The sequence below is a fragment of the Melopsittacus undulatus genome, chromosome 1 (genome assembly GCF_012275295.1).
Source record: "Melopsittacus undulatus isolate bMelUnd1 chromosome 1, bMelUnd1.mat.Z, whole genome shotgun sequence".
NCBI classification, from domain to species: domain Eukaryota; kingdom Metazoa; phylum Chordata; class Aves; order Psittaciformes; family Psittaculidae; genus Melopsittacus; species Melopsittacus undulatus.
Genome location: NC_047527.1, coordinates 92,638,354 through 92,658,148, shown reverse-complemented (window position 1 = coordinate 92,658,148; position 19,795 = coordinate 92,638,354). Strand labels below are relative to the sequence as shown.

Sequence of the window (19,795 nt, the reverse complement as noted above, 5' to 3'; positions counted from 1 at the left end):
ATGGCAGCCTAACTAGTCACCTTGCATCAGCTACTGCTCATGTGTGAGCTCTTAGCCTGTGGCAAGTATGAAGTAATGCAATTTATCCTAATCTTTTTTGACTCTGAGTTATCTTTGTGAGCCTAGGTCTGAAGAGGAGAGAGGAACAATGGCCTTTATAGATACTTCTCCAGCGGGCCCAAGCTCAACCTGTAACTGCACCTACATGAATAGGAGATTGATACAGTAGCATGTCTCCTCATCAATTTTTTCTGGGCTGTTTGGTTTAAAAGCTTGTCTTTTGTACTGCATGAGTCACTTTGCTATTGGCACTTAAAAACAGGAGAATGAAAAAACCCTGCAAATTCTGGGACAATTATTGGCCATCCTAAAACATGTTCATGCCTTATGTCTGAACAAGAAGTCATAAATAACATTATCCCTGTGAATCAGAGTAATCCAACTCAGGGATTACAAATCATCTCTTAAATTATTCAGTCAATTCCAATTTTGGGTGACTTTCTAAAAGAGAGTCTGGGTCATAAATTGATATATCCTAAACTAGGCCAGTGACAGGGTGGATTATATAAGGACTTTCACTGCAGAGCCCCAGGTCCTATCCCCTGCTGCAATAAATACTTGATTTTTTATGGAATATGGGACTGGAAAAGCTTTGGCTTAAAATACACTATAGTCTAGTGGTTAGAGACATTTCCTTGGAAAGACAGGCCCAGTTCTCTGGTCTAATTCAGGCAGAAGAAGGAGCTGAATCTCATCTCCAGCCACCCAAGGGATAGATTCAGCTGCGAATAGATGGGAAGGTAGTCAGATTGCTTCTAGGTGCTTTCTGTGAGGCACCTACCTAGGAGACAAGTTTTGGGACCATGAAAGTTAGGCAGAGGAATGCTTAGTCTGTAAAAGTGCAGATACAAGCATCAGACTCCTTAGAGGCAGTGCAACATGTCTCTCCAGCAATTGAATTTTAAGGTAATTCCTTTGTGTAATATTAAGCATCTGTAAAATTAGTTGACCAAATGGAAGGGGTCTTGAAGATCTAAACTTGATTTCAGGTGGCTAACATGATAGCCTGTTACTTTGTTTGTTTAAGAGTTTAGGATCACGTGCTTTTATGTTTACTATAATCTTTTCAGCTCTTTCCCCAGATTGCTATTTTGAGCTAGCCTCAGTATCCACAGAGGGCTCCATGACCCATCCTCTGACTGCTGAGCTTGCTATGAGACTAACTGCAACTCGGAGCCTGGTTTTCCCTCCCATCTGGCAGCAAAAATGAACTGCTGCTGACTGAATGACCACTGATTCTCTTGGAAGCAGAGCTATGCAAGCAGCAACAGCCAACTCTGTCACCATTTGTGAGGATTTGTAGCTTGGGCCCTGAGACATCTGGCTGAGATATTTACACAGTCCCGTATTGCACTCACTGAGGCTCTGCGTGCACATCTGGAGTCTAGACTGAGTGACTCTATGGGCTGGCCTTCAAGCGTCCGAACAGCTCATGTCCTTCTTGTTCTCTCACATTGTCTTTTGATTGCTTTATTGGTTTATTTATTTGCTGTAGGTGCTTCTGTCTCATCTTCTCAGACATTCTTGTCATGGACACTTCTGTCACAGAGCTTTAGTGAGGAACATCAGTGACTGAAAGAGACCGGGTGAAAGCAGATGGGATGGGTAGGGGAAAAAAGGCTGTATTGTTGCAAGGCTTCGATCACACAGTTACAGTAATGGGGAATGCCTGGTTCTTGATTATGCTGTTTCTTATGAGTCCTACAGCTGTGACTGTGGGTAATGACAGTGCTCAGCTGTTTGCATTCAACACACATGACAGCAAGAGGGGTATTTGTAAGCTGTTAGAGGTGGACACATCATTTTGCCTCGCAGAGAGCTGAGCTGCCCACCATCCTGGGTTAGATCCATCAGTGAGCTGCAGAGACAACTGGGGGCATCACAGAGATGTTCTACCTCAAGTTAATTTGAGTTAGTACCTATTCAATGTCCTGCTTTGAGTATGAGGAGCAGGGGGTCAAAGCCTAAAACAAAATGAACTGGTTACTATTCAAATGCCTAAACATAGAGATCTGAGGTATCTGAGATGTTGGCACAGGGCTGGTAGGTGCATCACGGGTCTTGTGGAAGAGACCTTGGGCATCTAAAAGAGACATCCAGGTTTAGGAAATTAATCCCTCCAGTCATATGCTCTCTTTGTGCTTAGCTGTGTATTGTTTTGAACATGGGATTCTGAGAGCTTTAGCCCTGTGCTGGTCCTGTACTTTCACAACAGGTGAACTCCTGCTTGATCTGACACTGTCTGTTGCAGTACTGGCAGCTGCTGCCTGCACTAGGAGCAAATCTTCCTAAATGTTGCTTTCCTTATTCCCCAGCTCACTTTATTTCTTTCCCTTGGGCTGTTCATCTGTTAGTACCACTCACTCCTCTGCCTGTCCTATAGGCTCATGGTAAGAGTTTTCCTTTGATTTAGATTCCCTGGTTGCCTAACAGCCCTGTCTGCCACTGCCAAATAAAAACTACTAGGAAGTCAAGGGCTAAGTATTGCTGACAACACTGGGGTTATTACCTGGAAATGTAGTGGAGAAACTGAATAGGCTAATAGTGAAAATGTATGTAGTGCTTGAAAAGATGAGTACTATGGATGTACCTGTTTGTGTAAGAAGATCTGTATGTATTTGGATGTAGATAAGCCAGAATCTACATTAAAGGAATGTCACAAACTCTAGAAATTCAGGCACTGCAATGCAGTTCAATTCACCCTTTAAAGAAGGGTAAAAAGGGATTTCAGATATTCTCTGTGCAAAGTAGCCAGCAACGGGATGATGGCATTTCTAGGTAAAGGCCTTAATCAGAGTATATAAAAAGACTGGAATGATGTTTGAACAACATATCCAGCTCCCAAGCATTGTCTCTTTCCTGCTATCAATGACACCCATTGTGCAATAACAACATTTGCAAAGAGATATGTCCTGTTTTGTGCACAGAGAATATATTGAAGCAGCCATAGGGCTGCATTAGCCTTAGCTAGAAAAGTCCCCAAGGGTCTGTCTGCCAGCTGCTGACTGATGTAGAGCTGCTGCTGCTGATAATAGGGTACATGTGCTGGCTTTGAGCTGAACTAGGCAATTTGGGCCACAGTCAGATGTGCTCAACAAGGATCAAGTTCAAACCTGTTTAAGAAGTTAGTTCCGTCAGTGGTGATTTAAGCTAAGTAGTTCTGCTGTGTGTTGGAAAGGACGAGGAGTGCTCACACGGTCAGCTACTTCATCTTGGCTGTCACAGTGGTGATTTCAACACAGCCAGGGGTGTCAGAAAGACAACAAACAGCTGAGATCTGTGACATCCTAAATCATGCAGACACAAGCTTCATGAAGGTGCATTTCCATTATAGATGGTTGCATGCTTGTATGTAGCAGAATTGTGCTACATACTCTACCATTCTTTCCAAGTACTTAAAATCACTAGGTGCCTAGACTTCATTGTTCCACACTGGAAATGCCTGTTGTTGGTTGAACATTGCTGATCCATTCAGGAACAGAACTGCAGCAGGCAAAATGTCAGTGTGGGTGAGGCTGACAGCACAGGTTATTGCAGAGGTTCACGTACCACTTGAGAGGAAATGTAAATTCCCACACCCTACTACTATGTGCTCTCACTAGAAAGGAAATTAAAAAATTATCACTGCAAGATTCAAGAAACATGCACTAACAATTAGGCAAAAGAGCGTTGTACATGAAATCTGTGCTCATGGTACCCAAATTTATTATCAGCCATGTTCCTCCTAGGAATATCCCACATATGCTAAGCAGGATATACTGTTGTGTGAACAGCGTTTCACAGCATCCTATGTCACAAAGATCAGCTCTATTGTTTTTTTAGGCTTTGAAGCAGAGATGTCCTTGTATCAGAGCAGTCACATTATGAAGCTGCTGAGCATAGCTCTTCTGTGTTTCCCAAAATTATTCAGTTCCCTCATCAGAAGCGTGTGCGTTGCACAGCAAGAAACACAACTAAATATCTTCCTAGTGATTATCACCTCCTGGAAATATTAACGCCATATTCATTTGCATGGAGAAACTGAGCTCCAGAACAGCAATTCAGCTGTAACTATTCAGCATTTTCCTGAGAAGTGCCCAGTGAATGGATCTTCAGGCAGATCCACAAAAGTATGTAAGATCTAGGTAGGTCCCTGAGCAACAAGTAAAACACAATGTCAAGATGGATGTGTCAAACCAGAAGTTTAGATATCGAAAAAAATAAAAGGCACAATAAGAAAGTACCTTTCTGGCATGGACAAACTGTGGTTGAAACAAAGATGACCTCTTTTAAGAATACATTTTCCTCTCTGCTAAGTGATCACTTTATAGTGAAATGACACATGAAGAAATACAAGGAAAATGGTTTAAACCTTGTTACATCCTAAGGATACCACTGACCACAACAGCATTTCACCTTTGCTTGGATTCAGAGAACAGCAGGATCTGAACAGCAGATCACCTAGCTGGGTTGTTGGTACTTCTAAACTTATAATAAGGAAGTGCTGAATGCAAATATAATCTGAATAGAGATAGCATCTCTCAAGGCCTCTTGAAGGCAATGCATGCAACATACAAATGGAAGCTGTAATGTACAATGTCATAAATCTTTTATGAGGATTATCTCTGTTATCTTGTCTGACATCAGAGAATTACATGTAATTTTAACACATAATTGCCTTAGTCATAGAAAGATCTTTTAGAAAAAGGTAGCAGAAAAGAAGTCTTGTTTGCTTTTAAGTCCAGAAGAAGAAGGGAAACTACAAATGACAAGTGGATCAAGCTAAAGTCTTGTTTGGGTTCACTCCAGATCTCACTCGGGAGAATTAGCTGAGGGAACTGAGTCCCCACTGTCTTGATTTGCATGTAGTAAGATATAGACATGCAAAAGGTGGATGCCATGCATTCTTGTGCCTCCATTTCCCTTTTGGTAGGTTCAGCTAGTCTGCATGAGCACCGTGGTCTATGGTGGAAGGCAATCAGTGATTAAACCCCATCGTTCCACATTGGCCAAACAAAAGCCTTAGATTTGAATAACTCAAGCTCAGGGTAGGATTGCTTGATTTATGAGCCTCAGATACATATCTATGTAGAAGATTTACTCCTTGCAGAGCCAGCCTAGATTCATCTTTGGTAGTTCTCTCCTACTGCCCTCACGTATTTTTTCTTTATAGGACCTTGCTGTTTTCTTCAAAGAGAAAACTGATATAGTATGATGCAGTTTCCCTGCTGTCCATGGCTTTCCTTATGCCTCCTACCTACCTTGTCTCTTTTTTTTGTCCAGATGACTGAGATTCTAACCTAGCCTTGTACCCTTGCTCTAGCTACATTATTCACCTCTCCTTCACATCTGTGTATGACCCTATTTTTCTTCCTAAAATTTCACTGTGGCTCTTTTTTAACAATAAAGCAGTTTTAGTCTTTCCCTTCTTAGAAATACGTCTCTATCAGCGTCCCTTCCCTCTCCAGTTACCAGCCAATTACCAACTCTTTCCTTCCTTTCATCTCTAATTGCATCTCTGATAGCACTGAATGTGTTGTTTATTACCTATAAGCTGGTGTCAGAGGTGCTGTCTTAGACCCTCTCTAGTCCAGCCCCTACTCTTCTTATTCATCTCAAACCACTCTCACCAAGCTTTCTATGGTAGAACAAAAAGAAAAGAAGGGAAAGGACATGTTGGCATACCTTGTAATTTTAAATACCTATTTTGTATTCTCCTGTTTGGGAACTGATTAAAACCCCACTAAAATCCATGAAGTCTTTCAACTGATGTAATGATCCTTAGACCAGGACCAGAAAAATCATATATTATGTGAATCAGGGTTCAAGAAGGAATTCCAGTATTTTCATTCATAGATGGCTCATTTCCTGTAGCTTTCACACTGTCCTTTCCACTCCACTGACCTCTGTCTGATCGCATACAATCTCCTTTATATTCCCTCTTACAGGATAAGTAGCTGGATGTGCACAGAAGAATGTTCCATTTTCTGAAAGAATTTCTTGGATTCCCTGAAGAGATTAGTACAAAATTTTAATTAGGGGCATTGGCAGAGTTCCCAAATGCTGATATATTAGGCGGTGGTTTTCATTTTCATCACCCATTTTGGTTCCTATACAATGCATAGGACTTCTGATGAGTAGTTTACTTTAAATGATGCACGTTTTTTGTGTCGTCGTGTGTCCCCCCCCAGTTTTTATCCACCCCATTGATGCAGATGAGTCATGATTAGCAGCAAAGCCTGTCTTTCCCTTCCAAAGACTAGGGAGGTTGCTCAATATTGTGAGGACAATTGGTCCAAAAGATGTCAGAGATTGAAGTGACCAGTAAAATTTCCACTAAAACTCTGGAAGGCACACAGGATGCAAGTGTCATTAATTAAGCTCTAAGAACCTACAGTGCTGTGGGAACCTGGCATAAAATACACAAGCTGAACTTTGTTTGCAACTTCCTTCTATTTAGGAATTCATTAAGGGGCTGAAGCATTTGCAGAGATTTCAGGACTCGGTGCTAGAATGGCTAATTGCTGGCTTGGTCTTTTGTATACAGTGTAACACATAAAAGGACTGTGATCAAAGAATGCAGGTGCTGCTGAGGGCAGTGAGAATGCAAGTATGGTGATTGCTTACCGGATACAATATATAAAGTTTCATTTAGCTGTGCTTTGCTTTGGTCCACAATAGGATTTTGTAGGAATTCCTGAATGACTTTGACTGAAGTGATTTAATAAATGCATTGTTTAAGCAGAGCTGAAAGTCTATACTTTCATTTTCTTGTTTTTTCCCCTCTTCTAGCACTGGAGGAAAATATAACCACTACTTCAGATCTAACTTAGATGAAGGTTTTCAGTTGGTTTCACCTTCTTCAGTACATTAGGTGTGGCTGTCAGTTAATTTTTGCTGGATTCATGGTCTTGTAATCAAGGAGAGTGAAGTTACACATTACAGACTAGCTTACCTATCTTCACAATGAAAGCTAAAGAAATCACAAATAATTTTATAGCTATATTTACCATACCTAGATTTTCTTCAGTTGCTGCACTAACTGTTCTCATCTCCACAATGTTTTCCTATATTGTTTTTATCAAATAGCAATGAGAAGTTTATGGTGAAGCTTTCTCCTTTTTCAACAACTATTTGATCTCATCCCAAAAATAGCACAAGCCATATGAAACAAGTGGAGCTGTGGACCCTGTCCTGTATAGCATGGATGAGTAATTAAATAATATGCCCTTCTGTCACCTCTTTTGCAGGGAGGGGGCTCAAAATCTATGTTCACAGGCTGAGAGCAGGTGTCTGTGATGAGATCCCATGCTGTGACATGCATGCAGCACATTCTTACATGAAAATCCCTGGCTGATGAAATGACCACAAGAAGACAACATGGAACCCTTACGGCATGATCAGAAGAAGCTTAATTAAGCTCTGTGGTTAATTTTAAAGTAAGTGTGTGCCTGTTTTGGAAGAGTATTAAGAAAAATGAAAACATTGCTATTTTTTAATTATGTTCTGGTCTTCCTGACATTCTCCAAGAAAACTGTCTTTGCTTCTTGAGTGGTCAAATGATACAGTGACTCAGAAGTGAACACACACATCTTTACGTAGATGGGATTTAGTAACTTGTCCAATGTGGTTTTAGAGTTTGTTTCTTAATTGTGGACATTTTTCCCTTTGGCAGAATCTACGGTTCCTTTAGTTGTCCTCAACAGAGTTGTTTTAGTTGTAATTATACGACTGAAAGCATACAGAGACTAGAAATTCCCTATAATCTTGTTAGGACTTTCCACACAGAAAAGTTGAATGTTTGTGTTAGAAATAAAAAAAATAAAAAAAAAATAAAAAGAGAGTACTGATGGCAATGGTCCTTTGCCTTACGTTACTGTGCTTTTCCACTGCAGAGCTTAAAATGCTTTCCTGATTTCTGTGAAGCAGCTTGAGAAATTCTTTACATGTGCATGACTATGGCTATTGCGATAGTGGTGAAACCGATGTTTGAAAAGTGAAGACACTTGCTCTAACAATGCTATAAAAATCTAGTCAGTGATGAAACTGGAATGTCAATACTAAAGCACCCGTGTCAATTTTAAAGCAGAATATGTAGTGAAAAACTGTGGCTTAGCTATATGTGGATTGGTGGAGTGATAAAAAGCTTAAAGCTTCATAAACAACCTTGCTTTTCTCAGTAGAAGAATTTGTTCTCTCTTCCTGATCTTGTTTTGTTTTGTGGGTTTTGTTTTTTCTTTTAACCTCAGTACAGGGTAGGTCCTTCTCGAACATGAAAGGCTGCTCTGTCTTGAGAAATTCATTAACCAAATTAGACATAAAATAATGAGAGGGTGAGAAGAAGACAACAAGGGGTGGGGGCAGGGGAAATGTGGAAAAGGATAGCTAGAGACAGTTCTCTGCAAGGGGAGCTGACTGAAAGAGTGGTACAGTACCTTGACTAATGTAGAACTAATTTAAACTGCATATGAAAAAAGCACTTCTAAATATACTAGAGGGAACAATCTTTCTATGGTAAATCCATCCCCAGTGAAATTCCATTGACTTCAATGGGGCTTCTTCTGGGACAAATTTTGCCTGATAACCTAATAAGTCTTTTCTGTCTCTAATTTCTAAGGACTTTTTGTCAGAAGCATAGCGAGGAACTTCAGGCTGGCTTTCAAAAGTGCAGAACATCCAAAACTCCTACTGAAGTCTCCAAGAATTACAGGTACTCAATACCCCTGCAAATTAAAGCTGAATTAACCATTTCATGTCTGCTGTGAGTTTGCTTTATATGCAGTGCCGTCACATTTGCACAACAACCTTAAGTTAACCTCCTAAGCCTTTTGAGGCATAAACCATATGCATAGAATAGGTACAACCCTTCACACAATGCAATATGGAGCTTAGCAAAGGTCTCCAAGGACTAATACAATGCAACTAATTAGCAAAAAATACAGTCAATTATAAATTCACTGTGTCCATATTTGCACTGCAATGGGGAATACATATTTGGGCTGGTTATGTATAGAGGGGACTACTTTTATTACCCAGTTTCCAATTGATTGTCTGTGGTCTGATTTGTCGGATAAATTATGTCCAATGTGTTCATAGTTTCATCGTTTTTGTGAACTTAGAAATTTTGTCTTTTTGTGACTCTGTAAAAGCCACACTGAGAAACAGTAAAAACCAAATGAATGCATCTTATTATTGCCTTCAGCAAAGAAAAAGTGACTCTTCAAGTGCTCCAGATTCATGTACTTCTAATAAAAACTTTATGTACCTATTAAATTTACAGTGGGATTTACAGTTGGCAACTTTGAGGTGACCAGGACTATCATGTAAAAACCACATCAGACCTGTTTGGAAATTTTCAGGTCAAATACAGAACATGCTTTTTGGGACATTTTTGCTTTCACTGAATTACTATTGTAAAGTCTGCTCTGCTTGTCTTCCACCATGGAAGATGTGCACTGTACAGATAATGCTAGTGTTTTAATAATGCATTTTTTTCTCTCACTTAACTTCTTGATTTTATCTGAGGAAAAAAAAACCCAAGCAAACAGATTCCCAAGAACAGAAAAACTATTTAATGAGTCATGATCTGGTTTTATTTTGAGAGGAGAATTACTAGTTTATCTATCTCCGTTACTTTAAAAACCAGATCTGTTTGATTACTCAATATTTGTTTTTTAAAAGGGCAGCTCCTGGGGATCTTAAAGAAATCTGTAATGCAACAGGGTAGGAATATAATCGATTGGTTTGGAGAAGAAAAAAAAAGCCAGTGAGGGGAAAACATAACATACAATACATTTGGTGTGAACTTTTCCCAGAAGGTTGCTTTAGCCTCATAGTTCACTTACAACCAGAGTACAGTGATGCTGGGCAGCCTGCCAGTGCTTGTTATTATAGTACTGTGTGAGCCAGTTCCCTGGTGAAGAAAGAAAAAGAGAGAGAAATACTTTTCTTTGCCTTTCATAGGTGTCCCACACTTTGCTCTCTCTGAACACTCTCCCGTTCTTTACATCGAGGTGCTTTGGTGCATGCAACACTGTGCAGATGTCATGCTACTAGTATCGCATGTGGTACTTTCACAGTTCAAGAGGACTGACACAGGGCTGTATCGCCTCACTGCACTGGAGGTTTCAGATGACAGCTCTGCCTGACAGTCTAACAGTAAGGCACCCTGTGATATGCGTAGTGAGGATGAGTAACACCTTGTCCTCACAACAGAAGTATCTCAGATGGGAACCGTTCCTAGGAGTGAATGCCAGGCTAAGTTGCATGTCTACACTGAATTTTGCAGTCAGATGTGAGCCAGGATAGCTTGGGCTTAATACCATGCTACAGATGCCAATGAGACATCTCTGAGTTGTTCAGAGCACTGGCAGACCTCCTTCATGTTAACCCACAAAACAGTGCACAGACACATATGAGTTAAAGGCTCACAGTCTGGCCCTGAACATACAGCAGAGCTGACTATGGATGAAGGAGGCCTCCCACATACTTGTATCTATATTCTACCTGGAAATTCATCCAAGAACATTTCAAAATCAGCAAACATAGCATAGAGTTGTTTTTATTCCCCCCCCTGCATATCCACACACCTCCTCTTCATGCTGATATGTTGCCTTGAACCTTTAAACTACAGCACTCTCTGGGAAGCACTTACACAGCCTCCATCAGAAGCATGCTGGGATCCCAAATGTGATAAGAAGCTGATAAAAATGATCTGGGCGTTAAAACAGCCTTAGTGGAAGAATGTTTAGCTAAATAGATACCATCTGTCCCTTAAAGTGAGCACGTCCTTGTTCTGCCCTGGGCTGACCACTATGAGCTGTTGCTTTTGTGATGTAGTCCATGTGTGGACTGGCTGTTGTTCCCAGGACCTTGGGCAACTGTTTATGCAATGTGGACTTTATGAGAAACAGTTTCAGTTGCAGGAATAATTTTTTTATTATTTATTTTTTAAAGGATTAAAGATTTGTAATGAAAACAACATTTTTGTCTAATACAGAAAAATACTGGACTGGAGCTCAGCTGAACATTCGTACAGCACATTTCTTTAGGGAAACCAAAGAGGAAAGGAATTCTAAAATGCTAAAAGAATTTCTTCCTAATAACTATTCTAAATTTCCCCTCTTTCAGTTTAAAGCCATTTCCCCTTGTCCTGTCAGTGCATGCCCTTGTAAAAAGTCCCTCTCAAGATTTCTTGTAGGTCTCTTTAAAGTAGTGGAATCTGCTCTAAGGTCTCCCCAGAACCTTCTCTTCTCCAGGCTGAGCAAACCCAACTTTGTCAGCCTGTCTTCACAGAAGAGGTGCTCCATCTCTCTGATTATCTTTGTTGCCCTTCTCTGGATTTGCTCCAACAGACCCATATTATTCTTAGACTAAAACCAAAACACAGCACTGTACCAGCCTCTAGGAAAACTAACTATTCCAGCTGAAACAGGTCAGTAGACAACATCCACAGCCTTTCCCTCATCCGCTAATCACATAGCGTTGTCAGAGAAGGAGTTCAGATCAGTCAAGCAGGGTCTGCATTTCATAAACCCATGCTGACTAGTCCTGTTCACCTGGTTGTCCTGTAGATGCCATATGATGGCACTCAAGATGATCTGCTCCACGACCTTCCCTGGCAATGAATCAGACTGACAGGTCTATAGTTATTTATGAAATAGAGATTCTCCACCTGGGGTCAGCAGTGGTACTTCTCAGAGCAAGAGTTTTGCTCCAGAGGGGAGGTAGGCACAAAGGAACTGGTTGTTCCAATTCATCTGCGATGGGCTTTGGACTTCAGTTGCCTGAACATGCCAAGAAGCAGGACACCTGGAATAAGAAACTGAGATTTGAGGAAAAAGGTCAAGGTTTCTTTCTTTCCGTGCTTCAGTATCTGCAGAGGCAAGGAGATACTGTAGAATTCAAGAAGAGGCTGTTGATAGTGCAGGTGATTATGAAGGCTTTTGGTGCTTTACTTGAGCTGTAATATTTGTGTAGTTTGAGTGTGAGGTCACTGTGCAGATCTGTTCCTTTTTCTCTTAATTACTTTTGATTCTAAAATGAATCTAACACCCTCAGGGTGGCCGGTTTTGAATAGGTTGTTTGGGCATGAATGGTCTCAGCAGTGCTTGTAAGGCCTGGAGCAGAATTGCCAAGGCCTGCACTCAGGGAAGAGCAGCCAGAAAGGAGAGTTTCACATACAAGCCGTCCTGTGGTCCAAGAGTTAGAAACACTTCATAGATCAGACACAGACCCAGCTGGTTTGGGAATATGTGAGATCCCTGTTCAGCCCCATTACACTGACAAGAGAAACTAACCAATATATATGAAAGTTGTAGAGGTTATAAATGTGTACAATTCATGTGTTTCAAAACGTGTTACAGGATGGAAAGAATATTCTGTAGTTCTGAATCAGCAGGTGTTTCTGGTGTAAAGATCACAAGAACAAAGTTCAGAATTTGGATATTTTGTTTGGTTTGCGTTTCCATCACCACATGTTTGCATGTGCCACTAGCCTTCAAACAGCATGTTGCAAAACAGCCTGCAAAAACACTGCAAACAGTAGGCACTGCAAAAAAAAAGTGGTCACTGATTTACACACAAAGGGGAGCAATGGCAGTGATGTTATTCAGAGTACTACTTTGGTTAAAGTACTCCTTTCATTAAAGCTCAAAACCCCAGGTCTTGTGCTGGGGTGCAGAAGCTGAAACCTGCTACCCAGTTGACTATTCATACAAGAAAAACTTTAAATGTTCATAACTATAGTCAGAGGACAACCAGATATGAGTATAACTCAGTTCTGTTACTTGAAATTTTCAGGATCAGACCTTAGTGAGCACATTTCAACCTGTCATATCATTTCATATGACACTCCTCTTTGATGGGTGTTTCAGCTAAGCCTTTATGAGCTGGTTAGAATGGCTGATCTTAGGACCTGGTCTATTTTCATTGCATGTGTTACACAGATTTCCTTAAAAAGTAATCTTGTGCCTTAGCTAGGAAGATAAATAATGAGAAGAGATCTGCTGTTTAAGCTCTGGACTGACCTATAAATCTTAATGACATATGCAATCCCAGAAGCAGAAATCATCTACAGACTGTAAAATTCTTTCACTCTTTCTTTTTGGTTTTTCTGTTATTCTCTTTATTGGTTTGGGGGGGAAGTTTAAATAATTTTGTTCTTGTTGTCCCTTTAGTTCCCATTATTTTGTGAGCTGAAGTGTTTCATTATAACTGATAGGAGCTGCTGAGAAGAGGGCATGACAACTACAATAACACAAGAAGGATGGAACTGACACCCCCTACAAGGATCTGACAGGCAGGGAATAATGATAGAGTAGAGGATGGATAGCTAACAGTTTGGATGATTTATTCTTCAGAAGCTCTGGAAGGTGGGATGCTTCTTTGACTGTTATTTCAACCTCACATGCTGAAGAAATGTGTTTTCTTAGGTGCTTTAATCCTTTGCTGCATTTTCTCCTACCAGGGGATGGGAACCTTCTCCTCTCTTCACTGTTTCCCTGTGGCCTGCCTCCCAAAGATTGCTGCAAAGAATAACAAGGGGTTTCTCTCTCCTTTTGCCTCTAGAGCTGCAAAAGAAGGGGCTCAGAAAACATGTACAACAACTGTATCTGTGATGACCATAAATTAAAGAGGCTAGAATTCAAAATGCTGTGGAGAAGGTCAGGTTCAGTATTCAGAGCAGGATGTTAGTGCGAGGCAGGGATCACCTGCAGCGTGAGCAAAGATAAGGAAACTCTCACGGTGAATACTACATAGAAGTGGAGGGTCTTTGATACAGCAAGTCATTATTCTATCTGCTGTTTACTGCAAGGTCAGGCTAATTTTATTCTCCATTTCACATTGCTTTAATCTAAACATTGGGAGAGGTGATGTTGGGGTAGAAGTCTCAGGAGATTGTGAGCAGCATATGGACTCTTGATAAATCATAGAACCATCTGCCTGCAAGTGGGCAGGGATGAAGTAATTCTTCTCCCAAAGCTGTTAAAAGATTCTTGCATCTCATGAGCCGGTATCCTTGGTCTGTAATTTTACAGACCAGTCTGTGGGTAAGATGCCTATGGAAAACATTCACTTACCTGTTCCAGACTGGGACAGGATGGACAAGTAAGCTGAGATGGAAACTCAACCATCTTCTGGGAATGGTGCTCCCAGGACAGAAATTACCTCATTCTGACTTACAGTACAGAGGCATGACTGCAGTTCTGGCGTGGCAAGGCTGACACTCTTCAGGCATACAAGAAGACTAAAAATAAGATAGTATTTTATGGTTGAAACAGCAATTCAGGGAGTGAAAGCTAAAATTAAACACATGGTGATACTCAGTTTTGTTGTTTCCTGTGCCTTGAACACCATCTGCTTGAAAATCAGGTGAATCCAAGTGTTATTCTGAAGGCTGTCCATATTAGACTGAGATTTCCTTAAAGTGGAGAAAAAATTTGTCTAAAAGAGGAAATAAATAGGAGTAATAAATAAATGCAGAAGAGTGCAAACTGATCAGTAATGAGAAGAGGGTGAATGGGTTTGACTGACATCTGGATTAAAGCAGTGCTGTGCTCTTTCAATTACAGGTATGAGACTGCTACAAGTGACTGATTAAAGGTGTTCACCCTAATCCAAAATTATACTTACCCCAGTCAAATTGACCATTGTGTCAGCTTCAATTTGTTCAGATACGTCACCCACAGTGACTGATTGGGCTGATTCACTTGCACACTCTTTGACAAGGTCCCCATTTTGTGTTCACTACTTACTCTTGCTATTTCCCTTGTCAGACACACTCTAGAGGCATTTCCATTATCTCTCATGTAGCTGTACCTCAGAAATGTACTGGACTGGAAAGAAAAATCCTCAGGCCAATTATTCTGACATAAACTCTACTTACCAGAAAGCACTAGAATATGAAGCAGAAGTTGATATAGCTCAAAACTAGGGCACGTACACATGCACATACACACCCCAGGTGGACACCTAAGTAATGCTGAGCTCAGAGTCTCTGCCATGACTGAGAATGGATGAGCACTTTTAAATAAGAAACAAACCAAATATTACTTCAACATCCAGACTGAAAGTCCCTCTGAAAACGGAAGTGCTTTAATTTAAATCAAAACCAGCAAACTGTTTGTGCAATCTGTATTTTTTCTGTTAGAAGCAGAAGGACTGTACTGCTTGGAGAACAGTTACTATCATCTTCCTGGCTCTTTGAAAAAGGAACAAAAACTCACAGCATTTACAGCTGAGAACCATGCTGGTGCTGATGTTCTTTGGGTGAATAAACAGGGAAGAGGAGATGAGTTGCATTTGTTTTCCACAGGCTGAAGGAAGAGCAGGTACTTGTCTCATAAGTGTAAAGACATGAAGTGGCATTCAGATTAGGGAAATTTAGCTTTAGCCAAATTCATCAGGTGGGCTCTCCCTTATGAGCCAGAGTGCAAGCATGTCACATCCCACTGCTGAAGGCTCCAGTGGGAAGATTTTAGAGAGATTTTAGTGGTGTACCTTAGTTTTCTGCCAGAGGATGGGCAGTTCTGCAGACACCAACATGCTATGGCGGAGAGGGTGGCAGGGTGCAGCCTCACGGAGTGCCACCAGAATAGTCAAACTCAAGGCAATGCAAAAGAGATTAATTTGATTGAACTTATCTCCCTTGAGCTTCATGTGAAAAAAAGAAAAATCACTTCTTAGCTCTGCATGCTAAAGGTACATGGTAGGGTGACTGGCACTTAAGTTCCAAGCAGGATTCTTGTGGAAACTTCACTTGAATCTTATTTCAAGGTGATGTAGATGCATGTATAATTAATTTCATTGTCCTCTCAGATTCTTTTGCATCTCTGCTAGTGTTTTGGGGTGTTTGGTTTTGGTTTTTTTTTTCTGTTGTTTTACCTTTTGAAGTCATCCATGGACATAAAAATGAAATATTTCTGATTAGGTTACAAATACATAAAAATGTCCAGTGTTATCTATCTCTGTAATCCATCTGTCACACTTTCATACACAGCCATTAGTGGAGTTGCCAGGCACTGCAATATATAACATTTAAAAGAGATACTACAGCCAGAACAAACATTACTTGCCTATCCACAAAAAACGCTTGCACTAAAGCTGAAGGAAGTTATTTTCCCTCTGCTTGCAATAGGAGTGCTGAGTGGGATGAATGCACAGGTTCTGTGCATCCTGCAGGACAGTGGCATGCTACATAGAGTTATGAAGCAGGACATAAAGTGATGACTTTGATACCACTTGTTATCAGAGCTAGAAAATCCTTTGCTTTACATTCTGGAGACTCCCATAGTTAAAATACTTTTATCCTACAGGGCATTTGCAGAATGTTTATCATTCTGTCAACATTTGTCTGAAATGTTACATATCCCTTGAAGGACCCAGAGTGAAGTTGCTGGATTTTTGGTTTGTAATAAAGTTTTGAGTTATAGAGAATGGGGGGTGGGGGGGAAGGGGGGGAATGCTCTCTTCCTGTTATATTTTTTAGGCAATTATAACACGTTAGGGAATTGGTGTAGATGTTTGAACTTTGGCACACACATTATCCCTGACCAGAGCCGTGCCTTTGGGTTTTCTGAGTAGTTAGGGCTATCAAGAAAGATATGAAATGTGAAACATAAGAGCACAGCAGTACCTAGTACTGTCTATTTATCTAACAGTTTCATTTGCCTCTATGAGGTCCTAAGAGCAAGCCTCATACATACCGTTCAGTATTTGTGTACAGCAGCAGAATTTGCTTTTAATTACTGATTTTGCAGCTTTCTATACTCATGGCTCACATTACATGGAGGTAAGTAAGACAGAAACCTTCCCTTCTATCTTGTTGGGTATGCTTGCAATCCTTATGCATAATCAGGCTGAGTGTATGCTTTTCATTATGATATATGGTCACATAGGATGCAACCTGTGAGGGGAAGTCCTGGAGCAGCTAGAGTCCTTGCATATTTGTTGACTGCAAAATCAAAAGGTACCACTGGAACCATTTATGTGACGCAAGGTTCAGTTTTCATGGAGATGAGCTGTAGCTGTCACTCCCACTTTAATCAGAAGGTGAGAGATTTTTTTATAAACAATTTAGCCATGCAAGGGAAGAAGGCAGAAACAAAGAGGGACCACAGAGGTGAGCTTGTTGAGTCAGTATCAGTTAGTAACAGTTTGAAACAGAGAAGTAAAATCATTGGAGATTCAGCAGGGGGAAAAAAAAGCAGAAAAGCATCATTGGCTTGTCAAGATGTAAAACCTTATGAGAAGCAGCAGAGACGAGGAAGGCAGAGCATCAACAGGACTGAGATCAGCCTGTTCTAAGGAGATACAGAGGTTGACATATCTCTGCTTGATTGACAGCACCTTGGCCAGCAGAGACTCGCAAGGTGACTGCCCCATGGATACTGAGCATATGAATGCTTAGCCTAATAATGTTAGTCCTGGCCCACTGCTGTGTGTGTTAGCAATAAATAAGAATATGTTTATATATGTATAATCCTGGGTTTGGGCCTCTATGCCAGTAAAAGATGTTCAAACCGTTAAGGGTTACATTTAATGTGATCTCCTGTATTGTGCAGACTGCACTACTGGCCTCAATTAATTCCTCCTTGAATTAAAGCATATCTATTTGGAGGGAAAAAAAAAAAACAAAAAAACAAGCCAAACCCACATTCTCTTTTGATGGAAAATTTTTCCAATGATGTATACTCTGTTGTAGCCCTTGAGAAATAATTTCACTGTTTCATTATCTTCAATGTTAAAAACCTGCATGTCAGTTTTATTCTGAATTTGACTGGTTTCAACTTCCAGACACAGAAAGTTGTTATATAACTGATAAAATGAAAACCCCACACATTACCAGGTTTCTGCTTTCTGTCTTAATGGTGATTAAATAAGTCTTTTGCCTTTTCCTGACATGATAACCACACTCTCACTTTCAGGTCTGTACCTTAGTCATGTGCCCCATGCCCATCATTCTCGAGTGGTTATTTTCTGAATGCTCATCAGTGCTTCAGCACCCAGAAACAGACCTGACCATGCCACTACCAAATACATAGGAGATCACTGAGTTGCAGGAGAAACAGTATTTCCTGCTAATATAACTGAGCACTCAACAGCTGATGCATTACCCTGAGATGCCATTTACCATGTCATCTATTGTATCTCTGGGCTCTGACTGTTGGGGTAGCCTGTGCACCCCTTCAGTGTCAGGAATTCTCTGTTGGCAGATATAGACCTGTACCATCAGGTATGTAATTTGCTTGTGCCTGATTTAGCAAATGCTCCAGACTGGTAATCTGCAGTTTTTATCACTCCCACTGACTTTTTCTGTCAGGGTAGACTTATTCTATAATGGAGTTATGTTTCCATCCATGTCATTCATTAAGGTGTTGGATAGCAAAAAATTAAGTTGTAGGGGAGCTCACCCCAGTCTCATCTCCTTGACTGATGTTACTCTGCTCTCATTCTTCTGAACTGACTCTCATAGTAGGCCGTTCTCTGCTTACTCAGGTTTTTATACAGCACAGACAGGTATGACTCTTGGAGCAAACATGGAACCATGACGGGATAGTCCGGGCAATGCAATGCGTCACATTAGAAGCCAGATGAAGTCCTGCCCATCTCTCACACCAGACCAACATGCTGTCATTGGATCTGTTTCTTCTCACTTCTTTGATGCTGCTGCTCTAATCCTTACATTGAAATACAGCTATGAGCTGATTCTTGGAGAGATCACTCATAACTCATCACTTAAGTGAGTCTAGCTGCTCTTAGGTTCACTGGTGTCAATAGGCTTGTTTCAGGGTTGTCAGCTTATGCTCATGGGGCAAATGGTGACAAAGTCCTGACTTCTCACTGCTTGTTTTTGCAATATCTATGTTGTTATGACATCTGTTGTAAAACCAGGATGATACATAAATGTGGAAGTCATTCCTATAAATCAGAAAGCAAGATAGCAGACAATGAAGTGCAGAGGATTATGTGTATATCACACAGGGAATACATTGCATTAATTACAGACAAACATACATTTCTTGGGTTTTGTCTTTTGGAATGAGAACGAAGGGGACAAATCAACAGAACAGGGATACCCCAGTGAAACTTCACTGAAGTCAATAGTGTTACACCAGGGATACATTTGGCTGATTCTTTTGCTAACGGCTGTATGAAAGCCTTAATATAGACTTTCTGCATGTGTGAAGTGTATGCCAAGACAAATGCAATGTGTTAAATGGAACCTCTTGATGTATTTAAATAAAAAATATGTTACAAAAAAACAGTGGATAATTGGAGTGGAATAGATCCAGACTGGAATCGTCTGCCTCATGTCTCCAGAGTGTCTGAGGGAGGAGCAGTAAGGAATATTTTACTTGTATACCTTAAGCAATGCAGGATATGCAGATAGCAGATAATTTCTTGAAACTGCTAAGATCCACCAAGGGATTTAGAGCTCTTTAGAAGACAAAAGTTGTAATCAGATGTAAACCAGCACTTTTGGCTGCAGCTGATATGGACTAAGAGATTACCAAACACATCCTGTTCTCAGCTGTTCATTAGTTATCTTCCTCATAGGAATTTGTCTCCCTTTCTAGTTCAGATCTGCCACTCCCCACCTGGCCAAAATGGTCTAAGTATAAAAAGGAGTAAAAAATGTTAAGGCTAAACAGGCTTGTTTTGCCTTAACTGGGTTGGAGTATATCCCTAGAGATGTGCCATGGATGTGGTAGCCAAACAGTCATGCCTGGGGCTGGGCTAGGAGAGGCAATAT

At 40.6% G+C, this 19,795-nt stretch overlaps 1 long non-coding RNA gene across 2 annotated transcripts in view; it reads left to right on the top strand.

The window, feature by feature from the left end:
* Positions 1-19,254, top strand: part of LOC115946643 (uncharacterized) — a 38,842-nt gene extending 19,588 nt beyond the window's left edge. For both annotated transcript variants that reach the window (XR_004080693.2, XR_004080692.2), the window contains 3 exons: positions 7,290-7,478; positions 8,657-8,749; positions 18,538-19,254. This is a non-coding gene — a long non-coding RNA (uncharacterized lncRNA). The remainder of the gene's footprint in view (positions 1-7,289; positions 7,479-8,656; positions 8,750-18,537) is intronic.
* The last annotated feature ends 541 nt before the right edge of the window (positions 19,255-19,795 follow it).